The sequence below is a fragment of the Podarcis liolepis genome, assembly GCF_965112155.1.
Source record: "Podarcis liolepis genome assembly, chromosome: 9".
Lineage (NCBI taxonomy): Eukaryota > Metazoa > Chordata > Lepidosauria > Squamata > Lacertidae > Podarcis > Podarcis liolepis.
Genome location: NC_139564.1, coordinates 6271389 through 6285269, shown reverse-complemented (window position 1 = coordinate 6285269; position 13881 = coordinate 6271389). Strand labels below are relative to the sequence as shown.

The 13881-nt window shown below is 46.2% G+C and overlaps 1 protein-coding gene and 1 long non-coding RNA gene across 3 annotated transcripts in view; one reads left to right on the top strand and one right to left on the bottom strand.

The window, feature by feature from the left end:
• Positions 1-3743: 3743 nt before the first annotated feature.
• LOC310686009 lies at positions 3744-10495 on the bottom strand. Its single transcript, XR_014515634.1, has 5 exons — positions 9797-10495; positions 8442-9532; positions 6842-6995; positions 4867-5026; positions 3744-4484 (listed from the first exon to the last, which is right to left on the bottom strand). It is a non-coding gene; the product is annotated as an uncharacterized lncRNA (long non-coding RNA).
• Positions 10496-11605: 1110 nt separating this feature from the next.
• PTPRA (protein tyrosine phosphatase receptor type A) overlaps positions 11606-13881 on the top strand; it is a 137991-nt gene continuing 135715 nt past the window's right edge. For both annotated transcript variants that reach the window (XM_083458688.1, XM_083458687.1), the window contains exon 1: positions 11606-12108. The gene's annotated coding sequence lies outside the window, so the exon portion shown is untranslated. The remainder of the gene's footprint in view (positions 12109-13881) is intronic.

Genomic DNA, 13881 nt, shown 5'->3' with positions numbered 1-13881 from the left:
TTAAAAGGTTCTTTAATCCCTCCTCACTTTCTGCCATCAATGTTGTGTCATCTGCATATCTGAGGTTGCAGTTGCTGATTTCGCGATTTTGGAACGGAGCTGAGTGGGGGTAGTTACCGGTAAACAAACAGACAGACAGAAACACAGACACACCTCCACGTGGGTGGCCCCTGGGAGCACGCACTGGCCGAAGGCTAGCTGGAGACACTCTCCCGACCAAAAAGGAGGGTTTGACCAAAAGCTGTGGAAACTGCTGCACGATTGGCTCTGAAGTCAGTTTTGCAGCCTGCCCGGTCGGTCCTGTCCTGTTCACCATAGTCATGTCATGGAATTCTACTCAGTATGATCCAGAGCAGAACTCCGACGTATAAAAACTGGAACACATTACAGGATTCCCAGAAAATAGACCAGAGGCAATTGTATTTCATCCAGCAGAGCGTTACTGCTACTGAAGGCAAATGAGCATCATGGTCAATACTTTCAGGATTGGCATATATAAGAAATCCAGTTGCAGCAGACTTAACTTAAACTTGCAATAACTTATAACAAGTCTAAACCGTAACACTAAGCATACTATGTACAGAACACCACACCAGAAGGAAGAGAGATTGAAAGAGGAAGCAAAACCTAGGCTTCTTCTGGCCTATTACAGTGGTACCTCTAGTTGCGGACTTAATCCATTTTGGTCTGCAACTAGAGCACCTCTTCTGCGCATGTGCGCAGCACGATCGAGCACTTCTGCGTGTGTGCAAAGCGGCAGATCGCTTCTGCGCATGCGCAGGCAGCGAACCCGAAAGTAAACACTTCCAGGTTTGCTGCGTTCGTAAGCTGAAAGTCCATAACAAGAGCGGAACGCAACACAAGGTATGACTGTATAGTCAGCATGACCTTGACAGATAACAGGACCTGTTTAAGCCCGCTGTACTCAGCTTCTCTGAAGAGATAACCCAAACATCATGAAGTTTCTGCTTGTTTCTTTCACACAGAGAAGCTTCCAGAACCCTCTTGAATTAATTAGGACTGGGAAGATCTCTACACATCAGATCAATATTTTCTGTACTAAGAAATGCAAACTGACGGGGTCGTTACTCAGAATTTTTATTTATTTATTTAAGCGATCCCCTGCTCACATTTCTTGGGAGAAAACAAGGGGCTGAAGAAGAGGAAGCATGCACAGGGTCAGGGCCAGATTTAGATGAAGAGAGACCCTCGGCTGCTCCACTTGTGAGGCCCCTCCCAATCCCCTACCCTCACGACTAGAAGAAAAAGGAAGAGGGTTATAAACAGAATTGAATGAGGATGGGTATTTAAAATTCTGCAATTCACAATTTCTCCTCTAAAGGACATCACAAAACTTCATCAAAATTTGTTTGTCTAAGTTTGTCACTTTCAATGTACAAAATGCTCAGTGTGGACAACCTCTCTTGAGACATTGTGGCCCTTAATTCACTTTTAATTCTTTTGAGTCTTGAAAAACTCCTCTCTTCCGAGCAGTTAGTGACCATAAAGCTAAGAAATAGCCGCAAAATTGCCTCCACATTAGGAAAGGCCGTCTGATTTTTTTCCTTGTATATAATTTGATAAAGGTCTGTATGAGACAGAGAGTGCTCTGCTGTAAGCCTGTGGCTTTGTCTCACGTACAGGTGAAAGTGCAAAACTTTCAGGTCAATAGTTTCAGGTCAATATTTCAGGTATGCTTCCATTAACAGTTCAACACCGTGCTGAATTTCTTGCTTAGATGCTATCAGAATAGCAAGAATGGGGAAAAAAATGATTGTGTAACATCACTATATACAGTACTTCTTTTTAAATTGGTTTCCAGTGCATCTAATATAGGAATAAAGGATTTTATCCTAAACTTAACTCTCAAATAAAGTGTATCTAAGGCATCCGGTGAACTTCTGTCATTTCTTTGCTGTTCTCACACTCTTTGTCTCTTTATTTTGTAGTTAACATTTGGCAAGGTGGCTTTTGCTTGTTTCTCAAGCTCATCAAAAACTTCTCTTTAAAAAATCCGGAAGTGAACTGTACAAACTTGCGCAAGAACTCAATAACAGGCCTGATTTCTGAAGGGCTTTGCTGATCTTGGAAAATGAGCTAGCACATGGATTTATAGATTCTGTAGACTTTGGCTGTGAACTAGGGCCCCACAAAATTTTTTCAAGTTGGGCCCTAGAGTTTCAAATTGGCACCCACTGGCATTAAAATGCCCTCGCATGAAGTCTTGGGTTTGCAATTTTGGGTGAGGGGAGACTGCCCATTGGGGGGTAGACGGGCTGCGGAGGCCTCCTAGATTTAGAGACTCTACCTAGGCTTCAGCCAATACAGTCTATACAGCCTATATAGTATACTTAGCCTATACAGTCATATCTCATGTTGCATTAGGTTCATGTTGCATCTTTTCGACTTGCAAACGTGGCAAACCCGGAAGTGTATACTTCCGGGTTTTGCCGCATGTGCAGAAGCATTATGCGCGCATGCGCAGAAGTGTTCTGTGTGCTTCACGCATGCGCAGAAGTGCTCTATTGCGCTCTGTGCTTGCGCAGAAGTGCCGCTCTAGTTGTGGACTTTTCGGGATGCGAGCGGCACCCCAAAATGGATCGCGTCCACAACTAGAGGTACCACTGTACACACTGGCAGAGGAAGAGGAGTGCGGGGGGAGCGCACTACTCCTGGCAGTGCAATCCCGGTGTGGTGCCATCGCGGCTGCCCCCCTGCCCGTGCTGGGCACCACGTCCCCAGGACACGTGCCACACCCCCAGGACGCGTGCCACACCCCCTCAGGCGGCGCGCCACATCCCACCCCGCCTGCTCTCCGCCCCCCCGCCCCCAGTGCCGGAGCGTGAAGCTCCGCCACTGACTGTACATAAATCGGGCACTGCACGGGGGTCGAGCTGCAGCCTGCAAAGGAAGTTCCTCTGTGCGCAGTGTGGGCAGATTTGCTCATGGGAAAGGACGCACGGGTTTGCATGAGTCGCTTTCCATCCATAGCAGGGCAGCTGGGTGGCTGCTTATGCATCGCTCGCTCCCCCCCCCCAAAAAAACGGGATAGATATTTGCATGTGACGGAAAGCTGCTAATTTATATGCATTGGTGTAAACTTGGAAATCAGGACTAGAAATGCAATGCAATGTGTATCAGCATAGAAGGGAAGATTGTGACTGGGTGGCCCCTTTGTCTGATGCCCTAGAAATGGCTGTGTGTTGGCAGCATCAAAGCTCTACCTCCTTGCAATTTCCTTTCTCCAACAGAGGACTGTCCTCCTCAAAAGAGCAGGCGGCCACACTAGTGGATTTTGCTAACCTAGCTTAAAAAAATAAATAAATCTTCTTCCTCCTCAATTTCTAAATCAGGCCAAGCTGGGTAGAATTATAAAAGTTGCTGGGAAATGATATATAATGAATTGAAAAGGATGTTCAAAATAATCTTTGTAAAAACAACAACAACCAGAAGCTTTTCTTTTGGGAATTATAGGGACAGAACTTCCTAAATTGTATAGAAATTTATTTATGTTTGCTACTACAGCAACAAGAATGTTACTTGCCCCAAAATGGAAAGAAGCAGAAGTCCCAGCAAAGGAAGAATGGATACAAAAACTTATGGAATATGCAGAAATGGTGAAACTTACTGAAATAATAAGAAATCAAGATAACAAACTTTTTATAAAAGGATGGAAATGGTTTATTGAATATTTACAAACAAACCGTAAACAGTAAAGAACACTGGCAGGATTACTGTAATAACTTGCAGTTTTATAAGAATATATATTTAAAGTAGATGAATAAATGAGTAAGTTAAGTTAATTTGGAATATACAGAAAATATAAAAAATAAATTTAAGGAACTGCAGAAAGAGGGGGAAGGAAGTCAAACTTTGAAATGTTAAAATGATTGTAAAATTAATGAAATGTATAAACAACAACATAGTAGTATGAAAACGGAAAAGTGAATCAAGCTATCACTGCCCTTCTGTGGTTTCCGGACTTTGGCTGTGTACGCATTACTGGCTTAAAATGCACTAAGGTCCTTTCCCCTCTCCACATTTCAAATTGAGGGGTGGGGGAAAGCATCAGAACACAGTATTTCTATATATATATATATATATATATAAAGGATTGAAATGGATTGTGCCTCCTGTTGTGTCCACGTGGCTTCAGAAACCATCATTGGGAGCTCACTGGATGCAGAGTAAGCAGACATAGCTTTTGTCTTCTTCTGGGAGGACCTGTTTTCAAGCACTGCAAAAATGTGCCGCCTTCCCAGTTTCCACTGAAGGCTGTGTGTGCCTGGGTGCTCTCTTGGGCTGTTCTTTTTCATTCAGCTCTGGGGAGTCCTCAGAAATCGCAAGTGCACCAAGCTACCTGATGAAGGAAGCAGATGTCACCCGAGGATGATTTTTGCATATGCACAGTAGCAAAGTCTACTTTTAATTCAAGGATTTTTGTCTGGTGTGGCAGTGACGGCCAAGCTTTTGAGGAAGAGCCACTAAGAATGTTCAAAAAAGTGGAAAAACAGCTGTAAGATGCTTTGCATTTTAAGAAACTCCCTATATCAGCTTTTGCCAACCAGAGGCCCTCCAAATGTTTTAGAGTACAGCTCCAGAACATCTGGGGGCCCTCAGGATGTCAAAGGGTATCCTACATTTTGGAACGTTGTTCTTTCCTCCAGAATTTTACATAATTCCACATAATGGATGGCTCCTTATTTGAGAAACACAATGACCCCTTTGAACTCTTTAGATCAGAAAAAAACAACATGCTGTACTGCTGCAGTGTTGTGTTTTTGATATTTCGATCTGGCAATCCTAGCAAAGAGACCTGCAGTTCAGCAAACTGCTAATTACCTCTGCAAACAAGCTACTAATTACCTTTTCCCCTCCAGCCTGTGGTCCGAGGTTCAGTTTGTCTTGGAAATGCATCCAGAGTTTGTTCTTGAGTGGTGGCTGAGTTTGCTCTGATGACCTGAGGGAAATGCAAACTCCTCATGGAAGAATGTGGCAGATCAGATAGAGGAAGGGTTTTTTGAGCCTTTTTAAAAAAAATAATCAATGCATGTTAAGCCATTGGCTCGTTTGCGTGCAAAGCTAATTCTGGCTGTGTGGTTTATCTTGGTTTACTGAGGAGCAGTGTGCTTGGGCACACTGCCCAATCAACAGCCCCCTTAGTGCAAGCCACAACTGCGAGCCAACCTGGTTTGTTGCTGCCTTGCTGATCTTGTGTTTGACAGGAAGCAACAAACCATGGTCCCTGGTTCAGACATAAGGGGAAGCCAAGGCTTCCTGGTTTTTTTATCTTCTCTGCTCCCAGGGGAAGGAGCAAAACAAGAGTGATCAGGCAGCACAGCTCAAATCTTACCTCTGCCATGAACTCACTGGCTGGCCTTAGGTGACATACCCACCAACATTTCTCCAATGAAAATAGGGCTGTCCTATTCCATCATAAGAATAATACCCTTCCAACATATATAAAAACATAACATTAAACGTAACATTAAAAAGATGAATTAAAATTGGCTAACAAGAGATAGAACATCAGTGACATCTATTTGGTTTTTTATTTAACAATGTTCCTATTCACTCATTCTGTTTTTGGCTGAAAGATGCTGCATCTGGCATCCACAAAATTATCCCCTCCGAGAGTATGTGACTGTTTAGCATGTTCTTAAAGGTTTTAAATATATATGTTTTGAAATCCTATCTTTAATTGTACTGTTGCATCACTTCGGTGTTTGCCATGTTGGGTCTCCACTGGTAGGAAAGGTGGGGTTTTATATACTGTATAAATTCTACATGTATTCATGCAATTCTCTGTCCTGACACTAGGTGGCAGAAGGGGCCAAGAGGTTTCCACTTCAATTCCAGAGGATGGGAGGGATTCATATGTCATCCAGTGAAAAGGTGGGTCATCGTCCCCCCCCCCCCATAAAATCATGTTGATTTTACAGACTGGGTTCTTTGTGGTATCATTGGTTTGACGGTAGCAGATTCACCTTTCCCATTAATATGATGCAATATATCTTCATGCAGCCGTAAGGATGATGTCACAAACTGGAGAGATGTGGGGGAAAGTTACAGTCAGGAACATCATGTGTTGCCCTGTTCTGCTCCTGGATCTGGCTGGGACAGGGGAGGTATTTCTGGGGAGGGCAAGACAGACAGAGCCGCCGCAGACATCAGTGAGGAGCTGCGAGTTTTCTAGAAAACCAGAATCTGCATAGACTGTGCTTGAGTTATATCTGTCTTGATGATTTGTGCTTGAGCTTGCTTTTCTTATGTACATAAGCACCATAAAAGTGCTGGTCAAGCCAGTGGCCTGTTCTCCTGTTCTCACAGTGGCTAACCAGATTCCTATGGGGAAAATGGTATATTGTATTCATAGGCGCCGACTCCATGGGGCTTGAGGGGGCCCGAGCCCCCTCAAAAATTTGTTTGGGGGGGCTCCGCCCCCCCCAAAATCTCCGGCGCCCCTCCAGCAGAGCGCCATCGCCGCCCCTCCCCCAGCCCAAAATGCACAGGGTCGGGCTGCATACCTCCTGCCCTCCCTCCCGAGCAAAAGCTCCACCTTCGGAGCTGATTAATAGGAGCAGCACGCTCTCCCCTATTCGCTCACGAGGAGGCGGCGGCACTTTATTTGCATATTCATGAGCTTATTTATTATTCATGAGCTTTCCCGGGCCCCCCCCAATATTTTTTATAAGTCCGCGCCCCTGATTGTATTGCATAAAAATCTTCATACTGCACATTTTGAGGAAGTTAAACCTGATCTTAAAAAAACATTAAACTCATTCCAAAAAAAGATTTTTAAAAAAATATTCAAAAAATAATAATAATTCTCTTTCCCCACCCTGAAGGCTTTCACATCTTTACATCCAGATAAATTCCACTGGACTCATGTAAGGTGTGTTGTTGTTTTTTTGGAAAGTCCAAGCTGATCTTCTGTATCAACGTTTTCAGATTCCTTTGGGCAATGAATTTCTGTGTTGGTGATGCCTCAGTTACTAGAAGAAAAGAGACAGCATTATTATTATTATTTTAATGCAGTTCTCTTCCAGAAACCACATAAGCCATCACTGGTAACTTTTATAAATATGTATATACACAAGCTCAGTTCTGAAGCTGCTTCCAGAAATGTATTAATCATTTAATAGCTCTGGGACTTTGACACTGATGCACTCCTCTAACTACTACGAACAAAAGAAGAGTCCTGCCCCATCAGACCAGAGGCCCATCTAGTCCAGTATTCTGTACTCATAGTGGCCAAACAGATGCAACTGATATTTTTTTGGGACACAGCGTATGAATATTAACATTTCCGTTAATTTTATCTGCCTTTTATTTAGTTGGAAATTATAATAACCTTCCGTTGAGGCAATACCACACCGTCTGCAAGCCTGCTGTGTATGCTGTTTTTGTATGCACTGTCTTTGTTCAATAGCGTGTTGCTTCTGTTGCAATTCCACCATGAGAGCATAGGCCAGCTTCATCATTTTGGAAAATAAACTATTGTAAATACTAATGCACCCCCTACTTTGCATGGGATTAAAATGATGCATACAAGTATTTCTGCTTATGGGCAAAGACAGGTGGAGGTGGGAGTAATGTTTTGTCCTAGAACCTTCAATAGAGAGACAGCCGAGTGCCGTATTAGCACCTCAGTAAAGGCTGAATAGCAGAGGAGGGTGGTGAGTTTTGGTGTATAACATTGCAATTGTTAGGCCAAAATGCTGAGCTCCACATATTATTTTTGAAAGAAAGAAAGAGGAGAAAACCTTAATGGAAATATTTTCCACACCAGATGCACTCTGCGCCATCTACTATTATTCTGTTTGCAGACTACTTCCACTAACTGGTTTCATATACTGCATTGCATTTGCGTTTATCTCCCACCCTTTTCTCCACGGAGCTCAAGGTGGCTTACATGGTTCTCCCTCTCCTCATTTAATCCCCGCAACAACTCTGTGAGGTAGGTTAGCTTGAGAGTGAGTGACTGGCCCAAGCTCATGCAGTGAGCTTCACTGCTGAGTGGGGATTCGAACCCTGCTCCCCCAGGACCTGTTCTGACACTCTGACCGCTACGCCACCACTGGTGAAATGTGCAAATTTCACCGGGTCATTTTGAATCCCAAACTTTGCAACAATTTATAGTAACAAATTACCAAAATGTTGGAGTTTCCAAAACTGATTTTAGGCTGTGGCTTTAAATGCGCCCTGACAAAAACAAAAGTATAGGAAATTTTAATGATAAGCTTTATAACCCAAGGTCAGGTGGACTATCAGTCACATGATTCCACAGATGGGATGCAACCGCTCCCCTCATCCCTGGCCACTGGCCATGCTCGCTTGGGCAGATGTGAGCCGGAGTTCAAAACTTCTGGTGGGAACCAGCTTGGGGAAGGCTCGCCTGATGACCTCTAACAGCTTTAGGCAACCACCGAAGTGCTGACCTTTAGTCCCTTCCCCTTCGCGAAATTGCCACAGTGCTGGCAGTGCAAGATACCCCCCGGGGCTGCCTTTATCACATGCTGCCACTTCTGCTTTTGTGGCTGGTCATCACATGGTGTTGCAAGGCGATAATGCCGCAGCAACATCAGCAGGTTTCCTGGGGGTGAGCTCGAGTCTGCTGTCGGGGTTACAGACGTGTCATGTGGATTTGTATCTGGATTCTAAGAGCGGAGTGGCAAAAAATCGGGTGGCCAAACTAGGCATGATGAGAATCATGTGAGCGGTTCTCTTCTGTTGTTTTTTTAACCATATAGCAGCTGTGGTGGGTGGGTGTTAATCTTGATCAGCACCAGCGGATGTGCAAGAGGGGATTTAACCCTTTGCCCCCCACTGTTCCTATGTTAGTAGAGGATGGGGTGAGGAGGCAAAGTTTGCAAAGACCAATGTGACTGGTGTCAGAGCTACTTTGGCCATGAGGTTTCTGAGAGCTGGTGTCAGGGACTGAGTGGACACTGAGCAGTGGTGGGTGGATTCTGATGAGGGGGCACTGGGAGAAAGGTGGTTGGGACTGACTTGGAAGAAGGGAACAATGATCTGGGGGAACCTGTAAGAGCCAAGAGTCAGAGGCAAGAGAAGCTGCAGGACTGGAGAGTGAAGAACAGGTGCAGGAGGAGAGAGGTCAGGCTGGTGTAGAACCAAGAGCTTCTAGGCCTCCACCTCCTGCCGCACCTCTCCTGCTTCACTGGCTCCCAGGACCAGTCGAGGAATGAAGAGGGAGGAGCAGAAGCTTTGGGATGCAAGTCTCATCAGCCCCAGTCAACACAGCTGTGGTTCAGGAACAGATGGTATGGGAACCAAGCAGGTCCTGGCAGCTGAATAATCTTCAGTGACTGTTGCATGATATACGATATCTTTATTGTCATTGTCCCATACAGAACAATGAAATTGAAAAACTACATAAAACATTCAAAACCACCCTAAAAACTCTGAAACCCCATTTTAAAATACAATATACTATAGAGACTTCTTATGCTGCGTTTAGAACCAGAATTGCATTTGCGTAGAAACTGTTTCTCAGGCGGCTAGTCCTGGCCTTTATACAGTGGTGCCTCGCAAGACAAAATTAATTCGTTCTGCGAGTTTTTTCGTCTTGCGAATTTTTCATCTTGCGAAGCACGGTTTCCCATAGGGTATTAACGGTTTTAAGAAAAAGGAAACAAACTTGCAAGACGTTTTTGTTTTTCGTCTTGCAAAGCAAGCCTATAGGGAAATTTGTCTTGCGTAGCGACTCAAAAAATGAAAAACTCTTTCGTCTTGCGCGTTTTTAGTCTTGCGAGGCATTCGTCTTGCGAGGTACCACTGTAACCCTATACCTTCTTCCAGAAGGCAGAAGCTGAAAGAGATCATTTCCGGGGTGTGCACTATCCTGCACTATCTCTGCAGCTTTCTTATAGCACCTGGAAGCATAGATTTGATCTAAGGTGGGAAGAGTGCACCCAATTATTCTCTCTCCAGTCTGTACAACCCTGGACAGCAGGTCCCAAACCACACACACAGACCATAAGTTAATACACTCTCCACAGTGCAATGGTAAAATGCCATCACCAGGTCCTTTGAGAGATTGTTCTTCTGGAGGATTCTCAGAAAATATTGATGAAGGAATCTTATTGATGAAGGAAAGTTTCGTGCATGCACAGGGCATGTCCTACAACACTGATGGCTTCCAGAGAGTGTACATTCTGCTCTGGCATGTCTCATTAGTGGGTGGGGGTTGCAGTCATGCAGCTGAAATTCATTTCCTAGTGGGTGGGTGAGGGGTGAGAGACTAACAAGCAAGAGTCCATGCGCTGAATGAGGCCAGCATTACACACAGCCCACAGTTCTGTCCAGATACATTTGGGGAACTCTAAAGCAGGCCGGATGTTGTGCTTGCAAACGACACTCTCCAGGAGCAACAGTTTCCTTTATGTTTGTCACCTGAACTCTGTGTGGCTAGTAGAGAGGGAGCTCTGTTGTGTATGGTCCGGACTGCTTATGGAACATCGGAGGCATGGCTGCCTCCAGCTGTAACTATGACAGAATTAGTGAATCTAGACAGTCCGAGAGCTAGGTAAAACAGGAATAATCTGGCTGCATAGCTTGCAACCTAAAGCTTCCTTACTAGCAAGAAATCTTTCATTAAAATAATGGAGTAATAATATAATAAAAATAACGAGCCCCCATCGTACTGCTGCTGAAGTAGAAAAATAAACCAAAAGAAGTGGGCCTTGCGCAATGCTGTGATTCCTACAAAGGGTGTGTGTGATAATATGAATAACATTTAGTAGTATCAACATATTAAATAATTATATAATGCTATAATAAGAAAAATGAGCCCAATTCGGCTGCTTCTGCAAGCAAGAAAGTGGGCCTTGTGCAATGCTGCGATTCCGACGTAGGGGTTGCGTGATCATAATATCAGTGTTAATAACAATACTATTTAGTAATAAGGGACGCGGGTGGCTCTGTGGGTTAAACCACAGAGCCTAGGACTTGCCGATCAGAAGGTCGGTGGTTTGAATCCCCGCGACGGGATGAGTTCCCGTTGCTCAGTCCCTGCTCCTGTCAACCTAGCAGTTCGAAAGCACGTCAAAGTGCAAGTAGATAAATAGGTACCGCTCTGGCGGGAAGGTAAACTGCGTTTCCGTGCGCTGCTCTGGTTCGCCAGAAGCGGCTTAGTCATGCTGGCCACATGACCCGGAAGCTGTACGCCGGCTCCCTTGGCCAATAAAACGAGAAGAGCGCTGCAACCCCAGAGTCGGGCACAACAGGACCTAATGGTCAGGGATCCCTTTACCTTTTATTTAGTATTAATAATATCTTATATAACGTTAGAGTAAGAATAATGAGCCCCAATTCTGCTTCTGCAAGAGCAGAAAAATAAAGGAATAAAATGGATAAAATGCTGCGATTCTTGCAAAGGGGCTGCGCGTAACATTAACCGTAATATAATAATCATGACAATAATCGTAATCACAAGGAGCCCCCGTCGTGGCCCGGCAGCAGCTGCAGCGGCCAAACTAACAGTCCGGGAAGAGGAGCAGGGGGGAAATCCTTCCGCCCCCGCCGAACCCGAGGTGGGAAGTGGGAGGAGCCACCCTGGCGCGCCGCAGCCAACCAGCGCCGTCCTCTCGGCCGCCCAATCGGCGGGCTGCTTCCAAGCGGCGGCCCGTGGGCGGGCCTTGGCGGGGGGCGGCGCCGCCGCGGCCTCCTCCGCCTCCTGTGAGGGAAGGAAAGGCGGGCAAAGCGAGCGGGCGAGGCGAGGGAGCCGAGCGGGGAAGGAGCTGGCGCGGCCGTGAGGGGAAGAGGAGAGCGCGGGAGAAGGAGAGAGGGCACCCGGAGGATTGCCGTCCGCTGAAGCCGCCGTTCCGCCGCCGGGAATTTACCTCAGGCTGGGCTAGTCGCCTTCGCCGCCGTGCATGGAGCGGCACCGCGGTGGCGAGGGCGGCGGGCAGGCTCGGGAGCCGCCGCTCAGGAAGGGGAGGAGCAGCAGCAGCAGCAGCAGCCGGGACTGGAGGAGCCTGCCCGCCTCGGGGCTCTGAGGGGGAGAGGGAGAGAGCGCGACACCCCCAGCCCCGCGTGCCTTCCGCGACACCCCCGCCCCCCGACGGCCTCCGTCGCTTGGCAACCGTAAGTCTTCCTCCCTCTGAGTCATCCCGCCGCCTGCTCCGCCCCCCAACGCCCGCTGGCCACGCCCACAGTCAGGGCGCGCGCGGGCGTGCTCGGGGCCGACTTGGGATAAAATACTGGGGGGCGGGGCCAGGGAAGCCCCCCCCCCATAATCACTTCACGAGGGGGTACACACACTATTTGAGTGGTAGTGCCCATCAACCAGGGGAAAGGGGCTGGCCCCCTCAAATATTTTGGGGGGCGGTTGCTAAAGGCCCCTTGGCCCCATGATGCGAACATCTATGTGTGTGTAGATACATACATACATATCTATCTATGTGTGTGTGTATATGTACACACACACAGAGAGAGAGAGAGAGAGAGAGAGAGGGAAACCTCAGGTTACATACATTTCAGGTTACAGACTCTGCTAACCCAGAAATAGAGCTTCAGGTTAAGAACTTTGCTTCAGGGTGAGAACAGAAATTGTGCTCCGGCGGCACGACGGCAGCAGGAGGCCCCATTAGCTAAAGTGGTGCTTCAGGTTAAGAACGGACCTCCGGAACGAATTAAGTACTTAACCCGAGGTACCACTGTATATATATATATATTTGTGTGGGTGTCTGAAGGAAAGTTAGATTGGTTATTAGCCAACCCCCCCCCCCTTCAGTCATTTTTGGGAAACGGGCTGTCACCCCCACCACACCACCTAATAAGCTATAATTCCCTGATCGCCCCCACCCCATGAAATATAATCCCCAAATTGCTCCTCTATTGTGTTGTACCAGTTTGCCCTCACCCCAGTGAGCTATTACTGTACCCCCTAGATTGCCCCTCCAATGAACTATAATCCCCAAATTGCCCCCACCCCAACGAGATTTCCAGCTTTCTTTTAATAATAATACTTCCATCCTAGTAACTTTTTACTCAGAATACAGTAGACCCATCTGAAATGCATGGGCATGGCGAACCTTACAGTGAAGTGAAATTATTCATTCCTATGCATTTCAAATGGGCCTGTTCTGAGTACGGCTAGCATTGGGTTCAACCCACAGGTGTTTTTTTTAAGGTTGTATTCAACTAGCTTTTTACTTAGAGTAGACCCATTGAAATGCATGAGCATGACTAACTTAGTGAACCTAAGTTATGCCCATGCAGTTCAAGTGAGTCTGTTGTGAGTGTGGCTAGCATTGGGTACAGCTCACAGTTTCTAGCATTTGTGGAAGCTGAGATATGAGGTAAAACATACAGGCAGGCAATATACAGGCCTCTCTTTTTGAGAGTCGAAAGCTGGCCTGCCCTTTCTCCTCCTCCCCCTTTCTGTGTCCCCCCCCCCCTCACCCAGCCACTGGAAAAAAGATTCCTGTGGATGGATGCCCATGCTCCTCCCCCTCTTTCTATCTTAATTGTGAAATAGGGTTTGGGAGTTTGCTTTGCTTGGGAGGAAGTCTCCCTGGTGCTTACTCCTAGGAAAGTGTGTATAGGGCTACAGGTTTAAGCTCCTCTCGCTTTTTATTTATGCAGCTTATTTTTTCCATATGTGATAAATGAGAAATTATGTTTAGCTTATTAATTGGTTTCATGCACAATGTTATGCTCTGAACACTTCAGGAGAAGAATACCCTCTTCATGTTACTTGCTTCAGCAGTTATTCTTCCTCACTCTGTCTCCATTTGCTTGAATCAATAAATGCATATTGATCTCTGTTTAAGGGCTGAGTTTAATGGAGGAGAGTCTTTAATGCCTGTGTCCCTCTCCTCATCCCCTTCTACAATGTCATCTTCCCCCCAATAC